Source organism: Pinus tabuliformis, chromosome X (genome assembly GCF_031772625.1).
Source record: "Pinus tabuliformis cultivar Carrire ecotype Pingquan chromosome X, CPIR1, whole genome shotgun sequence".
Lineage (NCBI taxonomy): Eukaryota > Viridiplantae > Streptophyta > Pinopsida > Pinales > Pinaceae > Pinus > Pinus tabuliformis.
Genome location: NC_142308.1, coordinates 351460500 through 351479916, shown reverse-complemented (window position 1 = coordinate 351479916; position 19417 = coordinate 351460500).

Here is a 19417-nt window from a genome sequence, read left to right as displayed (position 1 = left end):
CTTTGGTATGTCATCCTTATTATCTGGTTTTACTTAACTGCTTTAGGCTATTTGTTAATGAATTGACGAAGAGATATTTCAGGTTGTGTGGCTTGCTGAGATGTTGTTGCAGAGAAATATCTCCCAGTTCTACCTTGCTAAAGATGGAACAAATACTCTTTTGACATCGCTGATACAACACCAAGATTATTCTGGATATCGTGTTCTTCTATGATTATCAACCGAGACCTAGTTTGAAAAATACACAGCCAGAGTAAGTCTTACCAATTGAAATAGACCCATGGACAACACATTTGAATTAGTTGAAACAATTAGGATTTACAAATGACAAAGCATTGTAATTTATAAAAGTTGCTACAACTTTGTTTCAATTAAGACAATTTGTTATAAGACGATTTTGTATAATCTCGATTTGGATCACATGAGAATCAAGAGATTCTCATGATGATCTTTCTTTTCAAAAATAAGAATGTAATATAAAATCATAAAAAATATGTACTCTCTACCCACGAGGCATGCATAGATAGAGATCAAAGGAGGGAGTACCATCATTGTAATCATGTACAACAACTTTCATTAATGAAAATATTTACCATTTGTGGCTCCATATCTCTTTCCTTATTAGCTTGCGTGCTATGTAATTCACCAATCCTTGCTAAGGAGAAAGGACCTCCTTCTTAGTAGGGATCACTGATTATAGATATGTTGTAGTAATACATTTATTACCTCTCAATTATGTTTTATGTGTGGTTTATTGTTACTATTATAAATATTTTTCATGCATTGAATAGTTGCAAGAATGTAGCCTCTATCATTATGTAACAACATAGGTCTTGGATTGTCCCTTTTTTAGTGTGATGGTTATTTGGTTACTGTTACAGTCTTTGATTTGTTTAGTTAATTTAATGGGTGTTGCAACAATAATTGAGTGTTGAATTGTTTTCAAGAGCATTGTTTCTTTTTGAATAAGAGTGATAATGTGATAGAGTGTGATTTTTTCTGCAATATGTGCTTCCTTTCCTTTTGAAGCGTAAGCAAGGTTTGGAGTGTAATAAAAAGTGTGTTGGAGCGATAAGAGTGATACTTACAACGCTTGTTTTTGAGATTTCATTAGAGATAGTTTCCTTTTGTTCCTGCATATATTTTTCACAGTAGACTTGGAACAAAAAGCCTACCCAGATTGACAATTTATATGTGAATTGGATTGACTCTTCTGAACTAAAAAGGAAAATTGATCCACCAAACAATAGGGCTACAAAATTGTTTGTTTTAAATCTATATATTTAATCGTTGCAAACATATTGTTAATAAAAGAAAAAAGGTTTTAATGGCACACACACACATTTAACACAAATATTTTACCATGAAAACACAAACTAGAAAACCATAAAGAATATTCAGAGGTTGCACCTCTTATTTTTCCTTGTATTATATTTCTTTGCAATGTTAAATAATACAACATAAAACCCTAATCCATTAACCTTGGATTGGAATAAACTAGTAGTTCCTTAATTGGAATTACATTACCATGGACAACAAAATCATCTACCATGAAACCACCAAAAGGTGAAAACCATACTAAGAAAAAATTCTCGATAAAAGCGTATCGATGGTTTTCACTTGGGTAATCCTTTGGGGCCCTTTAAAACCTCCACATGAGGGCTACCCCACCCGCCACCCCCGCGCCCCCCCCCCCCCCACATGAAACCCCCTTTGTGGCCCCCACTCCCACTACAACATGTGAAAATAATATAATAAATACCCAACATTATCCCACTTGTTGTTTTATTTGCATATTGGGGGCCACAATATTTCATGATAATGATCCAAGGAAACAGTGCACATTGTTTCTTGGTACTAATAAAAATTCTTCACGCTCATAGACTTTGATAGTGAATCTATAACGTTATTCAAGGTGTCCACCTTTTTCTAAAACACCTTCTTGTATTCAATCATGTCCCTCATGAAGTGATACTAAACATCAATATGCTTTACCTTAGAATCATAAGTTGGGTTCTTCACAAGAATACTGCACTATGACTATCACAATTTATTCCTATAGCTTGGTGTACCAACCCAATACTTTAACACAATATTTGTAACCATGCTACTTCCTTGCTTGCATGAGTGGTTTCCATATACTCAACTTATGTAGTTAAGAGTGGCAGTACAAATTGTCTTTTACTCATCTAGTTGATTGGTCCTCCAAATAGGTTAAACACATACACACTTATAGATATTATGTGATCTAGATATTCAATTTTCATCAAAAATCCATGTATGTCCAAGCCTGATTCTCCTTAGTAGTACAATCCACAACTAATAGTGTCACACAATTAGTTGAAAACTTTTTTATTGTTTCCTAATGCTCCTTCCCTAGTTTTGACATATGCCTGCTTAAAAATCTCACTACATGTGCAATGTATAGTATAGTATAAACCATTGCATACATCAAAATGTCAACTACATTGGCATATGGAACTTGGGACATATCCTCTTCCTCTTCCTATGTCTCGGGACATTTTTTTGCAAATAAATTTACATCTATAGGAATAGGGACCATACCAATTTACATTCTTTGCACATTAAACCTCTAAATATTTTTTTGATATACTTCCTCTGATTTAACCAAATTTTCTTAATTTCTCGATCTCTTTTAACTTCCATGCCCAAAATCAAATTTGTAGAACCAAGAACCTTCATTTCGAATTTAAGGAAAATTAAGTTTTCACATCCTAAATGTATTCCTTGTCATTTCTGATCAACAACATGTCATCTACATTCAAGACCAACTAAAAAATATGATAAAAAATTAATTTGGAATACACACGACAATTGATTTTCTCCCTATGAATCTAAGTCCCAATGTATAAGTATTGAATTTTTCATACCACATCCTTGGAGATTTATTTAATCCATATGGGGACTTTTTCATGCCGCATATTAGCTCTTTCTTTTTGTTCATTTCAAAGCTTTGCAACTACTTCATGCAGATTTATTCTTCCATATGACCATGTAGGAATGTTGTCTTGATGTCCATCAATTCTACTACAAAATCAAAAGAAAAACTAATAGATAAAAGAAATATAATAGAAATTAACTTGGCAATAGAATAAAATTTCTCATCAAAGTCAATTTCCTCTATCTAGGAATAATATTTTGCTACTAGTCAAGCTTTATATTTTTCCATTTCTCCTTTTGCACTCAACATTTTCTTAAACACCCATTTTCTAACAATGGGCCTTCTTCCATCCAACGACTCCACTAGATCATCTATGGCTTGCATTTCTTTAGCCATGGAATTTTTCTAGAGTTTTCCATTGTGTGAATCCATTTTTGTCCTAATAGCTCCAGGACCATCATCAATTATAAATAGATAAAAATTGGAATGGAAATCAGGTGCAATAAATTTTTCTGGCTACCTTCGAGTCTCAAATATATCTCCTCAATACTAGAGTATGAGGTTCATCTTATTCTGATTTTTTCTTCTGTGGAGTGTGATTCATCATCCTTCAATTCAAACTCTATTCTTCTTGTTGTTTCTCCCATGGTAGGACTCCCTGTTTGACATCAATGATTTCTCTAAATACCATATATTAAATATACACATCCTTCATAGCTTCTAGGTTCCAAAGCTTATAAGCTTTCAAACCATCCATATGTCCAATAATGATACACTTTTCAACTTTATTATCCAGCCTACTCCTATTATCCTTTGGAACATGTACATAAGCATCATAGGAAAATACCCTAAGATCTTTAATAGATGGTTTCTTACCAATCCATACCTTGTGTGAAGTCTTGTCATTTAATTTCAACGCAAGTGATCGACCTACCAAGTAAGATGCAACATCCATTGTCTCTACCTATAATTCTTGTCCTAACCCAACACCACTGAGCATGCTCCTTGCTTTTTGAATTACTATCTTATTCACCCTTTATGTAGCTCCATTCTACTAAGGTGTGTATGGAGTAGTCTTCTGCCTTTCTATACCACACTTGTTGAAGAATTCCTTGAATTCATTCCCATAAAATTCTCCACCATTATTCTTTCTCAACACCTTAATTTTCTTCTCTATCTCATTTTCTACAAGAGTCTCAAACTCTTTAAATTTGTCAAATATTTTAGATTTATTCTTGAGGAAATAAATCCATGTATTCCTTGAGAAGTCATTATAATTGAGATGTATTACACAAGTCCAAGCACATCATTATGAACCAAGTGTAATATTATCTCTACTCTTGTAGCACTAGAGGATAATATAACCTGATTCTACTTCCCATATAAGAAATGTTTGCATAAATCAAAATATAGAGAGCCATTATATGTACCTTCAACCATACCTTTGCTATGTAGTACTCAAAGTCCCTTTTCTTTGATATGTCCTAATCTTTGATGCCACAATATAGTCTTTTCCTAGGAGATTGTAAGAGTTTTTCCTTCTTTATCTCCACGTTTAGGAACAATGGAACTATTGCAACTATCACTAATAATAATTCCTAGAATCTTACATATATTTCCAATCTAAACTCCACTCAACAATATCATTACTCCTCAAACCATCTTACAAGTTTCCTTTTCAAACATTGTTTTTACACCTACATCGCTCATCTTGCTTATAGGAGTCAAATTTATAACCAATTGTGGGATGTGTATAACATCTAGTAGTGTTTCAATTATTCCATCCATGAGATTAAACTTGAATTTTCCTCATCTTATGATTTTTTTTGTTGATTCATCTCCCAGGAAAACATCACTATTATCACACCCCTCATTCTCACAAAACTGCTCCCTGTGAAGGGTCACAGTGAAAAGATACACCTGAATTGCCCAACCATGCCTCATGGCCTACATGTGTTATTTAAGAAACTAATTACATATCCTTATTCATTTAAGGAGTTTTTTATTTTTATTTTGTAAAAGGAGCATCATCTAATCCCTTCTCTTTCTCAACAATTTTGGATATAAACCGTTTCTTGTAATGTCCTTGTTTTCCACATCTCTAACATACCTTTACAATTTATGTCAGAGATTTAGGTCTTCCTCTATATTTAGATCTCCCACTTGAGGACTTATTTTTATTTCTTTCTTGGAGTATCCTCTTACAAATAAGGCATTTGTGATATGAATTTTAATGTTTTTCTATCTCATCTCCTCTTATAACAAGGATGAGACTATTTCATCAAAACTTAAAGTAGTTGCATTACTACTTATGGAAACAACCAGACTATCCCACGAGTCTAGTAAAGAGAAAAAAAAAAATTTGATAGACTTATCTCCATTTGTAATCTTAATATCAATAGATAATAAATGACTTACCATAGTATTGAAGGCTTTCATATTCTTTGTCACTGAGTCTCCATCCTTCATCCTTAGGTTAAGTATCTTCTTATACAACCACAATTTTTTCACCAGGGGTTTCTATTGATATGAAGCCCCTAACTTGTTCCACAATGCCTTCAATATAACTTCTCTCAAAATATTCAACAATTCTGAATCCAAGAGACACAACCATATTGTTCTCTTTGCATTCCAATCCAACTTGGTCCAGTCTTCTGTCGACATACCTATCAATGCAATTACTAGATCCACAATAATCCACTAATCTTTTTCTACCAAATGATGCTTCCACAACTCAAAAATATGTCCACTGAATTGGTCAATATATACCTTTGAACTATAAACCATTTCCTTACACCATAAGAATTAATTCAATTGGTCTTCCATGGTAACAAGATTTAACATAGACTCGAGCCAAAACCCTTAGCTACAAAGGCATCCCCTTGAAGCCAAACTACTCAGATACCAAATGTTGGTTTTAACCCTATACAATTAATTGTTGCAAATAGATTCTTAATAAATAAATAAAAATATGTAATGTCACACACATAAATTTAACATAGATATTTTAACTTGGAAACCCAAATTAGGAAAACCAAAAAGAATGTTCAAAGGATGTGCCTCCTATTTTTCCTTGTATTGTATTTATTTACAATTTTCTAATACAATATAAACCCCCATTCCATTAACCTTGGATTATAATACAACCATAGTTTCTTGGCTAGAATTACATAACCATTGACCAAACATGTGCCATGCAACTTACAAAAGGAGAAAACCATACTAAGAAAATTTTCTCGATAAAAACCTATCAATGGTTTTCACACAACAAGCCTCTTCATTGCCCCACATGGGGTCCTTTGAGTTTTCGAATGGGGTCTACTTCCCCCATTACAACCACCCTTGTGGGAACCACTCCCGCTACACTATGTGCAAAGAATATAAAACACACCTAATAAAAACTTTATGAGGTTCTTCCCACTCAATTAGGGGAAAACTTTCCCATGAAAGTTGAAAAAAGTATTCCAAAGACGAAAGAGGTCGTTTAATGTAATTGTCTTCCTCCACCTTTAAACATTTACATCGATCTAGTTGATCATCATATGGAAGGTGCATGTTACTCGTGACCTTCAAAATTTTTAAATGACCATCTTCAAGGTCCAGTAATAGTCCATGGATTATATAAAGTGAATGAATTCATCCAACCCCAATAATAGCACCATTATATGGATCTAACTCTTTCACTTTATCTCCTTCCTACAGTTTATTTCCTTTCTCCATCAATGGACACAATAAAATACATATATATATATATATATATATATAAAATGATAATTTATTCTAAAAATGTATATCATTGTAATAAAATTGAATGTACTCACCAAATCTAATAACATGTAAAAATAGAAATATGGAAACTAAATTCATTAAAACATCAATAGCTAATCAAGCATGTTTAAATCCATATTTTTCAACAATTTGTCTAATATAATACCCAAATTTGAACTATCAACCATAAAGTTGATCAATAAATTTTTATGCATAATGTAAAACATGTAGTAGCTCCCCTTGTTCACATTTACATTGGATAACCATGATATTGATTTTGATGTTAACAATTTGAGTTGTGGGAATAAATTGTTGAGGTAAGTATTCATCATCAAACAATAGCAAATTCCACCTCCAAGTTGGAGTAATGATATTTCAAAGGATACATAGGTAAATTTCAATCCATTCACAATAGTGAAACCCCTTGTTGGCCACAAGTTCCAATTAGATAAATGGAGGAGTATTATAACAGTCCAGTGTTAACTTGGTAGCTCCAACTAGATCAAGGTAAAATATACCCCAAATCAAGATTTTTGTAAGAGAAAACACCACTTTTGTAGTGGTAAAATACCTCATTGGATCAAGGTCTTCTTACATGCCCCAACTATATCAAGGGATGGGTTAAGCATCAATGCTTCTTTAATAAACCCACTAGAACATAATACAATCTTTAAAAACTACAACATAAAGGTTACTTCCATTCTTCTCCCACCACAATATCCTCACAAGTGGTAAAATAGCCACCAATAATATAGGAAACCAAAAAAATATCTAGAAGAGGAAAAAACTAAAATGTACAAAAAAATCAAGTGCAAAGAAACATAAAGATAATGGAATGTAGAAACCTTTATGTCATTAAAGTGTCGAGTATATAGTTGATGGAAAATTAATGCTTAATTCCACTTCCCATGATTGAAAATGAAGTGGTACTTCCCTTCTCAGATCATTCCTTCTCAAATCATGTTCTTTTTTATCAATAAAGGAAAAAGAAATCAATTTCTCCATATTGATCATGTCATAATTCCTCTTTCTTAATTCCTACACAATTTGTTCATATGTTCTTCAAAAATATTTTATGGTTTGGATTTGTATTCATATAATAAAGTGGACAATACACACATAAGTTCACTACTCAGTTAGTGGGGCCTTGGCAGCTAAGCTCCCATTTTACAATTTTAGTATGTCATCACCCAAATACTCATTGACATAGATTTTACATAATAATATTGCAATATACTTTATTCAAATTATGGTATTCCATTAGAAAGTTCTTGGAAGGAAATGAATTACTGCATTGATATCAATAAAACTCCATTTTGATTTTTTTTCAAACATAATTTGGTTGTGTAACGACCTTTTTATTTCACCCCCATATTTGTAAATAAGGTTGTATAGTACCAACATGGGAGCCACAACTAGTCGAGATAATACAATTATTAAAAACATGAAATTAAATTTAAATTTTAGTGATTGTGGTTAACTAAAGGAGTGGACGCCATTGATCCAAAGCCTGAGGGGAAGGTCTGTTGGGTGCCTTGAATAACTGAGAGCTAGCCTGCATTAAATTTCTTAGGTTTGTTGCACGCCAATCAACCAATCCCATTGACAAGAATTCAATGAGATGGGATTGGGCAATGTGGCCTTAGGATCATGCCCATTCCCATCCCTCTTGTGGATCGAAGATGGGTCATAGAATCAGGGGAATATAGAGAAAAAGGCCAAGAAGCTGGGAGGAGAGAAAATAGAATGTCAATGGTGGAGAAAAAGAGCAACAAAGAAAAAAGTTGTTGAAGGTGAATCACACAACATATGAGAAAAATAAAGAAATGAACAACAAGGGGGTTCTCAAACTCTCTCTAGTTTTATTTTGTTTTATGTTGGTTATATCTCTTTAGAGCATGGAGAATTCATTGGTTGTTGGTAGTAGAGTGCGTGGAATTATTGGTACCAGGAAAAAGAAGACCGAGCAGTGTTGGAGTTGGTTGTTGAGACCTATACTCTGTGATTTTGAGTGCTATTCCTTGATATTTTGTGTTACAAGCCACACGAATAGTAGTCTAAGCCTGTGTGGCTAGTGGGAGGCTCAATGGATGATTGAGTCACTGTGGTGCTTGTTGTATATATGATAAACCACCTAGATAGGGAAATATGAGTAATTGTGGTGGTTGATGAAGAGGTGATAAACCACCATGATAATTGATTGCAAACCCTTGTGGTGCAAAAATAGAACTGATAAACCAATTCTTGGATTGAGAAATAACCCATCTAGACATTGGGTGAATCCCTATGAATTGACTTAGATGAGTGAGTGGGTCACTATGGTGCTTACTACCAAAGAGCAGTTAATAAACCACTTGGATAGTGGAATCCATCTCCCAAGTGTTTACTAGGTTCTGGTGTGAATTTTCCCTAAGAAAGCATCCCCTCATATTTTGGATGTGGCTCGGGGGTGGTTAGAGGCAAGAAAGTTTTAGTATAATTGGCCTATGATTGGATTACCTCCTTCAGTTTCCAACCATCTTAAACATACTCAGATAAGTCCATGTAGTTGTATATTTGAGTTATGAAATGTGATGTTTCATGAATTTTATATGTCTGGTATAAATTATTACATATCCCTAAATTTTATTGGATGCCTTAATGGTGATGTTTTCTATTATGCATATTATTGGCATGGAATATCTTATGTGTATGGAAATGATGAATGAATGAACCGCGTTGTCTAGTAACTTGTTCATGGTTGATATAATAATTTTGTATTTGTGCTCATTCACTTGACCGTTATGGCTGAGAAATGTAATAGTCCAGTTGCTCAGAGGACTTATGTCATTTATTGGAGGGATTTCATCTCCTCATGTGTTGGTATCATATCTTGTATGCTAGCACTTCGTTGATTTAATGAACACATGCTTCTGAAAACATGTTTGACTAGCCTACAAGAGGTTGTAGAGTTGTTTAGATCGGTAAGAATTTCCTAATATGATTTTGTTGAGAAATAGTGAAGTTTGGTTCCAGGGACCTACCCTTATCTTCTTTCTAAAACTGTATAATGGGTGTCATGGGCACTAGTTATTTATAATTGATTTCAAGTAGATTTTTAGGTTTGGGACTTCGACCCTCATGCCTTAGAAACCAAGAAATTTGGCATTCATAACATCACCCTTTTTCCATGGAATTTTTCCCTTCCTCCCTTTTTCCTTCATGCATTGTCGAAATTTGGGGAATTTAGGGTTGGCAAGGGCCAACACTTTTGTGAAGGCCCAAATTAATCCAAGCTTGGGGCACTCTATAAATGGTTTTGGATCTTGGAATCTGGGGATCTGGGGGTGGAAAGGGCAGATGCCTTTACCAAGGTCCATATGTGACTTAGGATAGATATAACCTTCTAGCCTTAAGGTGGGGCCTGCTCCACATAAAACTTGTTGGTCCTACACTAGTTACAACACATAAGAAATAGATCTAGGAATCAAAGGGTGGCAAGCGCACACACCTTTTGAGGGCCCATATAAGACTTGGGTTAGACCCCATTTTGGATTCCATTCATTAATGAAGGGACAATCCACTAATAGAACCTTGTCCAATGGAGCCTTGTCACCAAGCTGTCCAAGGATTCGAGGATCTGAGGGTGGCAAGGGCATGCAAAAAATCGAAGGCCAAGATATAACACAGGCTAGATCTAACCATAGATTAAATCAACCCACCATGATATGGGGACCCTATAGACCCTACATGATTTTTGCATGGTAGTGCGACGTGGGTCAGGCAAGGGCTAGTGGATTCCACATTGAAATCTATTGTTGACATGGTCTCTTATAAATGGTCAAATTCTAATGGGTAAATATTTTGATCCAAGACTCATATTGAGGAAAAATTATATCCACAGAAATCTCTCAACAAGATGAACACAACAATGGTATTTGTTTTAAGATTTGAGTACTTTGAGAAAAATGAGGTTATGTAACCCCATATTCATAATAGATCTTGGAGATTGCATCAAAGTCCCATAGCTTGAGACATGACAAGGGTATGGGAGGATGGTTATAACTTGCCTCTTTTTATCCTAGCTCTAAGAATTTATCTTTCCAGACATTATAAGCATTTCCACTTTCCTTATCTCCTCCCTAATCCCCATATTCTTAATAGACCTTGGAGATTGTGTCAAATTAAGCAACACCTCCCATAGCCTAAGATAGGACAAGGGGATGTGAGGGTGGTTACAACTTGCTTCTTTTTATCCTAGCTATAAGAATTTCTCTTCCCATACATTGTAAGCATTTCCACTTTCCTATATCCTCCCTAATCCATGTCTAGAAATTAAGAGGTTAGGGGTGTGGATCATCAGACTACACTGACATTCACTAGGTAACAATCATATTTTGTGAATATTATGAAATCATAAACTTTGGTTTATCCCAAAGTTTTATAGCATGATGAAATTTCAATAAGAGGAGAAGGATGGAAGGCGCTAAAGTTTCAATCAATAGATAAAACAACTTGACATTTTGTTGTATTAGTTTCACTACAAAGAAAATATACTTTGAAGAAAATAAGTCTCCAAAAGAACTCCCATAGTGTCTTTAGCAAAAAATGTTAAACAAAACGTACGAAATATGATAAAGCAATTTTAGTTTGATCCCAAGGACCTACCCTATTGTTGAAATGAGCCCAAAACAAAAAAAAAACCACACTCATCTAAGAGAAGATAATGAATTATGAAGTATGAAGATAATTAATGTATGAATTGTTTTACAAGTATAATACCATCAATTTTTTTTTTCCTTTATAAGGTTAAGCAATCTATATTAATTTTCAAAAAAAGAGATACACGATTGCTTTTCCCATCCTATTGGTTTGCCACTTGAGAAACCAGACCAATAACATAGGTTCAAAATTTTAACATTTCTTATCATGAAAGCCAATAGTTTATCACTTAAATTGAAAAGAAAACTAATAGAAATACATTGCTAGAGATCAACAACCAAAACCAAAACAGTGCCATTGCAGAAAATTTTGACCAAAAGTTTGGCTCACTTGATCATGTCATACTGTGGGAGAGTCCACTTGGGGGTAAAATTAATGTTTGCCTACTTCTTGGACAGGAAAAAGACTTTTCGGTCTAGATTCTTGATTTTCTCCATGATTTCTATAATGTAGACCAAAATATCCTACTAAGTGGTTGACCGCTCAATGAGAACTCTTATAAGAGTTTTGATGTGCTAATATAATTTGACTGCTTGCATATAAGAGGTCTCGTGAGACCGAGTTGAAGTCCCATTTTCTAGGATCAGTTGACTTGTTTCCCTTTCAACATGGTGGTCAGTAATGAACTTATGGTCTTCACGAACTTCTTCTTCAACCTCTACTATAGTGTGTGGAATCAATTTTGGAATGAATTTTGCACAATGAGTTATGACTCATTTTGCTAGAGCCTGAACACAAGGTTGTGAGGAGGATGGAGGATGGTTGTCTGAACCCACACAAGAATTAACTTTTCCCCTTCTTCTACCTCTGCATCCAATAAAAATTCTATATCTAGCCATAGATGGAGGGGAGAGAATGGATGGGACGAAGTTGGAGAGCACTGAATTAACCCCTAGGAAGGACAAACGAGGTAAGAATCTAGACTGAGGAGAAATCAACTTCTTAAAAGAGTCAAATTCGGAATCAAGGGGGGGATTAGGTTGGATTTCCTATATTTAAAATCCTTGAAATTTTCACAGACAAGAAAACCTTGAAGAGTTGGGGACGTTATAGAAGATTAAAATGGGAGTGGGGAATAGCAAGATGACAGTAGTATAAAACCATAGAACAAGAAAGGACCTAGAGTTTGGAAAAAGGGCCATAAAACTATGGAGAATAATCTTAAACTTGATGCTGAGACTGAATTTTTTTATGTAAAATTAATACAAACTAGAATTACCTTGAAACCAAAGCACTGTGTCTTTTCATGTCCAAGCCTAGAACCAACATGATTGAATCCAAAAAGCTCCACTTTTACCCCAAAAACTTGTATTATACTTGAGAACAGGGAGATAAATTCTGGAGGAGACCCTTCAAGCTGGCCACCTAAGGCATGACAACCACCTAGATCATAAAACCTAGAGGTTCCAAATACAACACTAAAAAAATACAAAGAAAAATCTTTGATAAGACCACACAAGACCAAGTTACTCACATACAAACTTCCATGTCACAACTTCCACCATACGAAATAACAAGTTAAACTATCCTTGTACATCCTTTACTTCATCCACCATTCTCTATCATATTCCTTTGTTTTCCCATCAAATCCAAAGTAATTATGCCAAGAGTAGGATTGAATTCTATCTCCATTTATGGTTGTCCTTGTAGAGATACACCCCTATGTCTATGAATCATGAAACATACCTACACACCTTTGTCTCATAATCAAACACCTAGATACACTTCCCTTTGCATGCATCTCTCCGTCTAGTTGGCATATAGTCCCCTTCATTTAATGCCATGGATGTCATATCAAGGTGGGGGTTCACATCCCACTTCTGAGCACCCTTACCGAGGGATAATAATATCAAAGTTTATTAAGAAAATGTAGTAATACAATATCACATTTGTAATTGAATTACCTAGATACTTAAATTATAAATTGAAAGAAAAATTAAAAAGGGATATGAAATTAAAATGGAAAGCACTTCTTTGTTCCTCTAGCAACATAGGAAATAATTTATCTATTACTTCCACCAATTATGTCATATAAGTACATATGTGAAAATACATAAGATATACTCCATTATGCCCCAATGAAACTAGAAACAAACACAACATTATGTCACAAGTAATGATCTCAAATTGAGCTTTACAAAGGAAAATATTTGTAAATATTACCTAGTTGAGAAAATAAATGATTAACCATGAAAAAATTCTAAACAAAAATGAAATTTTAGTCATTATTTTCTAATGCCTCTATTTTATTGTTTCAAACACCCAATTATTTTTTCAAAACCCAACCCTAATGTAAAAACCCTCCATGATGCTCTAAACAAGTTTTGGATTGATAAAGTTTAATTTTTTGTAGGGTCTGGGTTGAATTAGAAAATTTTAGAGTTAGATGTTAGCTATTATAATGGGTTAGGATCAGCTTTAGGGGTTCGTTTAGAATACAAAAAAATGTTTTCTATTCAGTTTAACCTACAAGTCATAGAGGGAAATTTTTCAGGTGGGTGTGCTTAGACACCCTAAATTTACAAGGGGTGTCCCTAGGGTGTCGTGGTCAACCCCAATCCCCACAATCTGGGAGGTATCCAAGGATATTTATATTGTAATTATGGCTAATGTGTTGTACTTGATGACAACCTACTTGATAAATATGTCAACATTGATAACATGATGGTTATGCAGATTGATACAAATGGTACAGGTGATAAGGACAAAGGAATGTTAGTTCAGAGACAAATGGATGTTAAGTAAAGTTTGGGAAAGTATAAGTGGGTCCTTAGAAGCAAGGTCACATACATACATAGGTATTGTGAAGAAAAGTATAGAATCTGAACCATGGTAATTTGAATACCAGGGGTCTTTACCATGTTATTGACCCATAGTAATGGAAGTAAAAATGATTATTTGATCCTGTCAAAGAATACCAATAACATTACTAAGGGATTGGCCTAAGGGCAATGCTATATAAAGAGATGGATATAAAGGTGTTATGTGTGCAAGAAATGAGTTATATATGTTTGATCTAATCTGAAACAGGCATGCACCGGGGAGAAAGGAGAAGACTCAGATTTGAAATATCTGAAGTATGGTGGCATTTGTGCTTGTTTGATTTACTTATTGAAAATGTCTGTTGAAATGTGGCAACAAGAATATTCCAATTTTAATTTTTCCTTGAATTAAAATTCGAATTTAGTCTCACTAGATATTTGAAAAATAATTAATTAATTCATCTTGGATTAATTAGTTGGAGAAATTCAAACATGAAGTCTTTGTGAAGTCATGCAACAGTTATCCCTTTGATTGAGGAAGTTATCCCTTAATTAAGGAGATAAGGATTAGTTGTATTTGAGTTGTAATTAGTTAGCTCTGTTAACTAAGTTAAGTCTAGTTAAATTAGTTCCAAACTGTTGTAGGAACTAATTGTGACTTTAGTTTGTTAATGCATGCATGCATGAAACTAGTGTACTCCAGATAACTGAATATTCTCGCATAAATAACTCATGCATGTTAGTTCAGACAAAAACCCAGTTGAGATTAAAGGCAGGGACAATGTACTATCAGTTGAAATAATTTTCCTATAAGAAAATCTCTTGCATGTAGAAGGAATTCATTCCTTGAGATTGGCAAAGTTTTACAGTGTGTTGGAGCAGTGTGTGAGATCAATGTCACACAAGGTTACAACAGGAACACCCAGGGAAAACTGTGCAAGGAAATAGGAGGCTTGGAAGGCAGAGGAAAGGCATATGAGCTGTCTATTCTGTCTATGAGTAGCAGTGAGGGATTGTACTGAGAGCTGGATAGCTGTGAGAGCTAAAGCTTTGTGTAATCTTGAGATATTTCCACTTGTATGATAATACAGATAGCTAGATTTCTAACTGAGGCTTTCCCTAGAGTATTCTTTTGTGTTTCATGTGTATTGGTTCTTCTTCTATGTTACATGTGTTCTGTTTGATCTTGCTCAAATTGATTAAGCTTCCACAAGTTTGATTGCAGAAGTAGATTAAGTATTTTTCTTTAGTATATTGCATTATCAGGTTGATCTACAATGAGATTTCTACAATTTCTAAGTAAACAAAAATGATATATTTGTGGTTATAATGATGTTGTGATCTAAATGAATTATTCAAAAGTTTGTAGTGTTAAGAGTGAAGGTTGCATCATGTGAATATTATGTTTCCAATTAAAGTTTTCATATATGTATGTAGGTTTGTCTCAAGTTATTTGCGTACATATGCAGATCTACTTCTGGGTAGTCATGTTTATATTTTGTCAAGTATTTTTAGTATGTTTAGATCTGTACGTGGGTGTTGTGAATGGTAAGCTTGTACATATGCCGATATGTTTTGTGGAACTCACGTACATATACTAGGGTTTTTTGTTGTATGGTTTGTTGATGACATTTGATCAGTTATGTTATGATTGTTGTTGTCTGTCGATGATGTCTCTATTATGATGATCTATATCTCACAGTGTATACTAGCTTAAATGTGGGATGATATATTTATTGGTAATGATGCTACAATATGATGGTCTGTGTTTGGTTCAGTAATTTGTGATCGGTTCAAGTGATCTATGACTGATTGGATGATCTATGTATGGTTCAATGATTGATGATTAAATGTTCAGGATTCTGATATCTGTACACAAGTGTGATACAAAGGAAATGCGTACATACACGGGTGTGATTCATAACAATAGCATATACATTTGGATTTATGTCTGACCAGGGTTTTGAGGAATAACATTGTGTTTCTATAATGATGAAAAATATATGATTTGGTATGTTGATGAAAGGTTGTGCATTGGTATGATCTGATGGTTTATATCTGTTATGGATTGGTTTGATCTTTTTACAATGATTTATTGAGATTCAGTGTCTGGTTGATGATAATACAATGATTCAGTTGGTTTAGTATTGTTACTTGGTATTGGGCTTGTTGAGAACTCAATAGGGAAATGAATATGTTAATTCTCTTAACTTGTGTTGACGGTGCTGGACCCACCAACATGTCAGGGGATCTCTCCGGTAAGAAGTCCCAACTAGACCTCAAACCGTTTGGTATAGGAGTCCCAACAATGGGTCGTACAATATCGCCTTGACCGCAGTTGTGTAAAGATGAAAGTCAGGGAAGGTGCATGAACGGTTCTAACACACGGAGGGTGAGGTGAGTGCGCTCCTTGGAAACCTGTGAAAGCACAAAGTTAAGAAGGGAACACATGAGAAAAGATGCATCACAAATTGGAAGGAAAGTAAGCTGACAATCCAAAGTGATGGTTAAACCAACAACACATTTAAGTAAGATTCATACATACATATATAGAAAGAGTCTATACACACATGTGTAAGCAAACATATACATATATCATTTAGAATAAACAAGATAGCTGAAATACAATACAACATATGCATGAAACGTGTTGGCTCTGTTATATTAAGAAGTGAGAGTTCCAATCATACAGTACAACCATGATCGACCACTAGTCCCGATAGCGGAACATCACAGTTACTGCCACCTGCTCCTCCAAAGATATGTACTAGCTCTGCACAGTGGAGAAGCCAAGGCTCGTTACAATACTCTCTAAGCTTTCTCTAAGATACTCCTATTGGAAGCTTGACTGACCAAAAGCCTCTACAATGAGTTATGAGGGACTACATATAGAAAAGGGTGGGGTGACCCTTGACATTCTCCCTGTGTGACTATTCATCTACCCTCATGATTCTTCAACTTCTCTATGACTGTCACATTCAACTATTGACACTTGAAATTCCACTTGAAAAGACATTACATACAATCTGCACATGTACCCATGTGAGACAAAATAGGCTTGATCAAGCCATGTAAGCTATCACTAACACTCGGACAGTTGTGGTGAGACCAACTCTTTTACATCCTTACGATGATTGATTGTGGCGAATTGATGCCAAGCTTGGTCATCTGTGATGGTGTCTGTGGGATCGATGGTGACATCTTGCTGAGAACAAACTCTTGCCTCCATTGCATCCGGGTAAATTGATATGGCTCCTCTGTCCAATTCGTCTGATAACATGTGCATCATTGTCCTAAGTGTAGCTGGACCAGCAACATACTGATGCATAGTGTCTGTGCTGATTTCCGAGTGTGTACTGGTGACCATGTGCATCAATTTGTCAAAATGCATGTTCAGATCTAGTCAGCCTTGCTTCTTGTCTTCACTTTGGTGAGTGTGCAAAATGGGTGGGATAGCATGCGAGTGCATAATGACATCCATGTTCCTAAATACCCTTGTATGCGATCGAAAACACTGCTCACCCTTGTTGGCATTATGAGACAAGTGTTGTCCTTGATGGAAAATCACACAGATGACCAATCATAGTGCAGAAGGTTAGCAGCAAGGAATTGATGAGCAGAAGGTTAGCAGCAAGGAATTGATGATCAGGCTACAAGTATGAAGAGAAAATACATATACACAGGTTCATTGTGACCAAGCCACATATACACGCGGGTTATGCGTTACAAAGGCGCATATGCGTATACACAAACTTTCATGCAAGGAAAAGCGCGTATATGTTGGAGAACTTACTTTTGGTCCGTGGTAGTTAGTCCTCGATATTTGAACCTATGGTTTTGGACCATGGTGTCTCGTTAGAAGTGTTGATCCCAAGTATTGGGCACATGGTATTGATTTATTATGGTTTTAGACCGTGGTATTGAGCAAGGCCTACGACTATAAAAGGAGAAGAAGATCATTAGGCAAAGGCATCGAAAAAGTCTTGAATATCTGAAGAAGTATGAGATCCAGTATGCAAGTTATGGGTTGATTTGAGCTAAGGAGGGATCTCACTGATTGATGGAGAACAAGGAATAAGGAGAGATTGGGATCAAATGGTTTGAAATGAACTATCTTTATATGGTTGATTATTCTTATTCTAGATCTGCATACTGACGCATTTGATGTTCTATAAATGTTATGAGTATGACTAATGTCCGATACAGCTACAAAGTTATAAGAAAATTTGTTTAGATCTGTACGCGGGTTGGCATTGGAAAAAGCGCGTATGTACGCGGATTTGATTCATTGTAGTAGCGTATACCATTTGAGCTATGATGTCTGAAGTTACAGACGGTTTTGACTGTTGATGAGTTCTGATGGTGTCAGTATTCTACATATCTTGTTTGGTTGATTATGTTTAGGTTCAGAATAGATGGATGAGAACTAATATTGGATCAGGATCATAATGACTCATATTTATGAGATCTGATGGACTAGATTTGGGTGCTAACACATATATTATCCTTGTATATGTAATGATCTGGTTATGTCTGAAGTCAGGAAGTGCAGCGAAGTTATGAAGAGGTAATTAATGACATATACGTTGGTTCACCTTGATGAAGTTCTGTATACACGCAGGTTCGACACTTCCAAGTAGCTTATGCACTCTGATGCATAATTTTGATGGTACAGTTGGTTCTGATTGTTGTTGTAGAGTTCTGTTGTCTGCTCTGTGTTCTGGTGACTGTGTTGTTGACAGGGTTTCAGTGTTTCAGAGATTCAGAGATTGATGATGCTAGTATTGATTGTTTTGTCCTTCAATTATATTCATGGGTCCAGTATGAAAATTGGATGAAATGTGGCCTTTCAGATTATGTGTTGTGCTTCAGGAGTATCTAGTCTGAAAATGTATGAAACGTGGTACCCGGAGGATAGAAGATTGTAGGCCGACGCATGCGTACTAGTATCTTAGCTAGTACAAGAGCAAAGGGGGTTGGAGTTCCCTTCCAGGAGAGTCTGGAAAACGAGAGAAGGTTGTAGCCTACGTGGTGGTAAAGGACTGCACCAGTACATTGTAAAAGAAGTTTCTTAATAAAGGAAGATAGAAACGAATTGCAGCAGGTGGTTTTCACCCACATTGGGTTTCCACCTTATATCATGGTGTTCATGTGTGTTGCTTGTGTGTGTTGATCTATCTGTTTTACTACTACTGTTGACTGTTAGTATGGCTAATAATGTTTTGATGCATCCATTGAAGATCACATAACTGAATCATGAGTTTAATGGTTATACGCTAGTTGA